Below are 5000 nucleotides of genomic sequence, written 5' to 3'. Positions count from 1 at the left end.
AGAGCCGGTCGTGCGGGGCTCGAGGTCTGCTCTCAACGTCACATGCTTCTGTGAGTGCTCAGGCAAGGGTCAGACCACATCCTTCCTGGCAGCACCCAAAGCAACCAGGCCGCTCGTGTCTCTCGCCTTCATTTTTCGACACAAGCGCCTGAGGAGGGACGCCACCCCTCCCCTTGCGTCAAGAGACCTCCCCACCGGCCTCTGACTGATTCTTAGAACGGACGGAAAGAGTCGGGCAAGCCTGTCAAAGATTTGAGCGTATGTCAAAAGCTTTAGACTTCCGCGAACTCTCTGGCTTGCACTGAGACCCGAGGTCGATGTGCTCAGCACCACGGGGCCCCTTTCGCCTGCAGGTCCCGAGCCGCCAACATGTTCTTAGTATCGTGTTCCCCAAACCTGGGTGACGGGCACCACAGGGCGACAGAGCCATCGCACTTGCCGGGTGGCAGAGGAAGGACCGGACTATGTACAATAGCGGCCAACGACTCCCAGAGCCGGTTGTGCGGGGCTCGAGGTCTGCTCTCAACATCACATGCTTTTGGATGTGCTCAGGCAAGGGTCAGACCACATCCTTCCTGGCAGCACCCAAAGCAACCAGGCCGCTCGCGTCTCTCGCCTTCATTTTTCGACACAAGCGCCTGAGGAGGGACGCCACCCCTCCCCTTTGCGTCAAGAGACCTCCCCACCGGCCTCTGACTGATTCTTAGAACGGACGGAAAGAGTCGGGCAAGCCTGTCAAAGCTTTGAGCGAATGTCAAAAGCTTTAGACTTCCGCGAACTCTCCGGCTTGCACTGAGACGCGAGGTCGATGTGCTAAGCACCACGGGGCCCCTTTCGCCTGCAGGTCCCGAGCCGCCAACATGTTCTTAGTATCGTGTTCTCCAATCCTGGGTGACGGGCACCGCAGGGAGGCAGAGCCATCGCACTTGCCGGGTGGCAGAGGAAGGACCGGACTATGTACAATAGCGGCCAACGACTCCCAGAGCCGGTTGTGCGGCGTCTGCTCTCAGCCTAAGAGGCTACTGGGAGTGCTCAGGCAAGGGTCAGCCCTGCACCCTTGCTGGCAGCACCCAGGGGAACCAGGACGCTTGCATCTCTCGCCTTCATTTTCGACACAAGCGCCTGAGGAGGGACGCCACCCCTCCCTTGCGTCAAGAGACCTCCCCACCAGCCTCTGACTGATTCTTAGAACGGACGGAAAGAGTCGGGCAAGCCTGTCAAAGCTTTGAGCGAATGTCAAAAGCTTTAGACTTCCGCGAACTCTCCGGCTTGCACTGAGACGCGAGGTCGATGTGCTAAGCACCACGGGGCCCCTTTCGCCTGCAGGTCCCGAGCCGCCAACATGTTCTTAGTATCGTGTTCTCCAAACCTGGGTGACGGGCACCGCAGGGAGGCAGAGCCATCGCACTTGCCGGGTGGCAGAGGAAGGACCGGACTATGTACAATAGCGGCCAACGACTCCCAGAGCCGGTAGTGCGGCGTCTGCTCTCAGCCTAAGAGGCTTCTGGGAGTGCTCAGGCAAGGGTCAGCCTGCACCCTTGCTGGCAGCACCCAGGGGAACCAGGACGCTTGCATCTCTCGCCTTCATTTTCGACACAAACGCCTGAGGAGGGAAGCCAACCCTCCGTGTGTCAAGAGACCGTCCCCGCCCCGGCCTCCGACTGATTCTTAGAACGGACGGAAAGAGTCAGGCAAGCCTGTTAAGACTTCCGCGAACTCTCCGGCTTGCACTGAGACGCGAGGTCGATGTGCTCAGCACCACGGGGCCCCTTTCGCCTGCAGGTCCCGAGCCGCCAACATGTTCTAAGTATCGTGTTCTCCAAACCTGGGTGACGGGCACCGCAGGGAGGCAGAGCCATCGCACTTGCCGGGTGGCAGAGGACGGACCGGACTATGTACAATAGCGGCCAACGACTCCCAGAGCCGGTAGTGCGGCGCCTGCTCTCAGCCTAAGAGGCTTTTGGGAGTGCTCAGGCAAGGGTCAGCCTGCACCCTTGCTGGCAGCACCCAGGGGAACCAGGACGCTTGCATCTCTCGCCTTCATTTTCGACACAAACGCCTGAGGAGGGAAGCCAACCCTCCGTGTGTCAAGAGACCGTCCCCGCCCCGGCCTCCGACTGATTCTTAGAACGGACGGAAAGAGTCAGGCAAGCCTGTTAAGACTTCCGCGAACTCTCCGGCTTGCACTGAGACGCGAGGTCGATGTGCTCAGCACCACGGGGCCCCCTTCGCCTGCAGGTCCCGAGCCGCCAACAAGTTCTAAGTATCGTGTTCCCCAAACCTGGGTGACGAGCACCGCAGGGAGGCAGAGCCATCGCACTTGCCGGGTGGCAGAGGAAGGACCGGACTATGTACAATAGCGGCCAACGACTCCCAGAGCCGGTAGTGCGGCGCCTGCTCTCAGCTTAAGAGGCTTTTGGGAGTGCTCAGGCAAGGGTCAGCCTGCACCCTTGCTGGCAGCACCCAGGGGAACCAGGACGCTTGCATCTCTCGCCTTCATTTTCGACACAAACACCTGAGGAGGGAAGCCAACCCTCCGTGTGTCAAGAGACCGTCCCCGCCCGGCCTCCGACTGATTCTTAGAACGGACGGAAAGAGTCAGGCAAGCCTGTCAAAGAATTGAGCAGATGACAAAATCTTTTAAGACTTCCGCGAACTCTCCGGCTTGCACTGAGACCCGAGGTCGAAGTGCTCAGCACCACGGGGCCCTTTCGCCTGCAGGTCCCGAGCCGCCAACTGTTCTAAGTATCGTGTTCCCCAAACCTGGGTGACGAGCACCGCAGGGCGGCAGAGCCATCGCACTAGCCGGGTGGCAGAGGAAGGACCGGACTATGTACAATAGCGGCCAACCACTCCAGAGCCGGTAGTGCGGCGTGCGAGGTCTGCTCTCAGCGGAAGAGGGTTTTGGGAATGCTCAGGCAAGGGCCAGCCTGCACCCTTCCTGGCCGCTCCCACGGGAACCAGGCTACTTGCAATCCTTTCCCCCAATAGCAAGTGCCTTTTGGAGGGACGGCCGGAGTCAACGTGGGGTTTGCCCGCCCTCCAAAGTGTCAAGAGACCGCCGCACAGGCCTCTGACTGATTCTTAGAACAGGCAGCAAGAGTTGGGTAAGTCTGTCGAAAATTTGACAAAGTGTCAAAAATTAGACTTCCGAGAGCTCTTGGGCATGCACACAGGCCTGTCATTCAAGTGCTCTGCCCGCGGAACCGTTTTTCGGATGCCTTTCAAAGTGGTCCCGCGCCGCATTTTGTTCTAAAAATCGTGTTCCCAGAAATCTCCGGGTACCCCGCCAACCTCACTGTGTCACAATGTCAAGTGGCACTGAATGGGTCTGAATTTCAAATTCGACTGCTTCGCTCTGGAACTCGAACCCGGCAAAACCGTTTGGATATTTCCCGGTCCAGACTTCCGCGGCAGACAAAGTTAAAGTTTTCGGGCTGCAGACTCAAAACGACATCTGGCCAACCGCCGGGCTCAATTCGCCCAGTTCCTCCGGCACTTCGGAACTCATGTTCGGCATGAGTTTTTGAATCTTTCCCGATGCTTCGGCATTTTCCTCCGCTGAACTTAGAATATTTTTCACACTTGGCCGAATTTTTTTCTAAGTTTTTCTGGTTACTGATTTCTTCTTTTCGGCATTTTTCTAAGTTTTCTTGGTTACTCATTTCTCATTTTCAAACTCTTTTCTCAAGTTTTTTGGTTACTAATTTCTAATTTTCAAACATTTTTCTAAGTTTTTCTGGTTACTGATTTCTTCTTTTTGGGCATTTTTCTAAGTTTTCTTGGTTACTCATTTCTCATTTTCAAACATTTTTCTAAGTTTTTCTGGTTACTGATTTCTTCTTTTTGGGCATTTTTCTAAGTTTTCTTGGTTACTCATTTCTCATTTTCAAACATTTTTCTAAGTTTTCTTGGTTACTCATTTCTCATTTTCAAACATTTTTCTAAGTTTTTCTGGTTACTGATTTCTTCTTTTTTGGGCATTTTTTCTAAGTTTTCTTGGTTACTCATTTCTCATTTTCAAACATTTTTCTAAGTTTTTCTGGTTACTCATTTCTCATTTTCAAACAATTTTTCTAAGTTTTTCTGGTTACTGATTTCTTCTTTTTGGGCATTTTTCTAAGTTTTCTTGGTTACTCATTTCTCATTTTCAAACATTTTTTCTAAGTTTTTCTGGTTACTCATTTCTCATTTTCAAACATTTTTCTACGTTTTTCTGGTTACTCATTTCTGCTTTTCCAACGTTTTACTAAGTTTTGCTGGTTACTGAGTTCACACTTTTAAACATTTTCGGGCATTTTTTCTACGTTTTTCATGTTACTCATTTAGCACTTTCAGGCACTTTCCTATGCTTTCCTGCTTACTGATTTCACACTTTTAAGCATCTTCGGGCATGTTCCCTAAGTTTTGCAGTTCATTCGTTTGGGACAGTCAGGCAGCTTTCCTAAGCTTTCCTGGTAACCGAATTCACATTGTTGAGAACTTTGGACCCCTTCCCTAAGCTGTGCTGGTTACTCACTTTACCTCTTCAGACACTTGCCCCCGTTGTGACAGAGACCACTTCCCGACTCGGGAAATGCACCAAATTCGGCCTGACTCAGAGGGCAGTCCCCCCTCGAAGGCGTGGAAGTCGGCAGAATCGCGGGTCAAATCCGGCTGAGCTACCCGGCTTGGAAGCCCCAACGTCGGTATGAGCTGTCAGGTTCACTCCCATCCCCGTTTGGACCACTTCCCGACTCGGGAAATTCACAAATTCGGCCTGAACTCAGAGGACAGTCCCCCCTCGAAGGCGTGACAGTCGCAGAACCGCCGGATCAAATCTGAAGCTACCCGGCCCCGAAGCCTCAAAGTCACCAAATTCGGCCTGAACTTATACAACAGTCCCCCCTCGAAGGCGTGACAGTCGGCAGAACCGCCGGATCAAATCCGGTTGAGCTACCCGGCTTGGAAGCCCCAAAGTCGGTAAGAGCTGTCAGGTTTCACTCCCATCCCCGTTTGGA

The sequence above is a fragment of the Hemiscyllium ocellatum genome, assembly GCF_020745735.1.
Source record: "Hemiscyllium ocellatum isolate sHemOce1 chromosome 15 unlocalized genomic scaffold, sHemOce1.pat.X.cur. SUPER_15_unloc_1, whole genome shotgun sequence".
In the NCBI taxonomy this organism is placed as follows: domain Eukaryota; kingdom Metazoa; phylum Chordata; class Chondrichthyes; order Orectolobiformes; family Hemiscylliidae; genus Hemiscyllium; species Hemiscyllium ocellatum.
The sequence above is the reverse complement of the archived record's forward strand: the minus strand, read 5'-3'. Positions refer to the sequence as shown.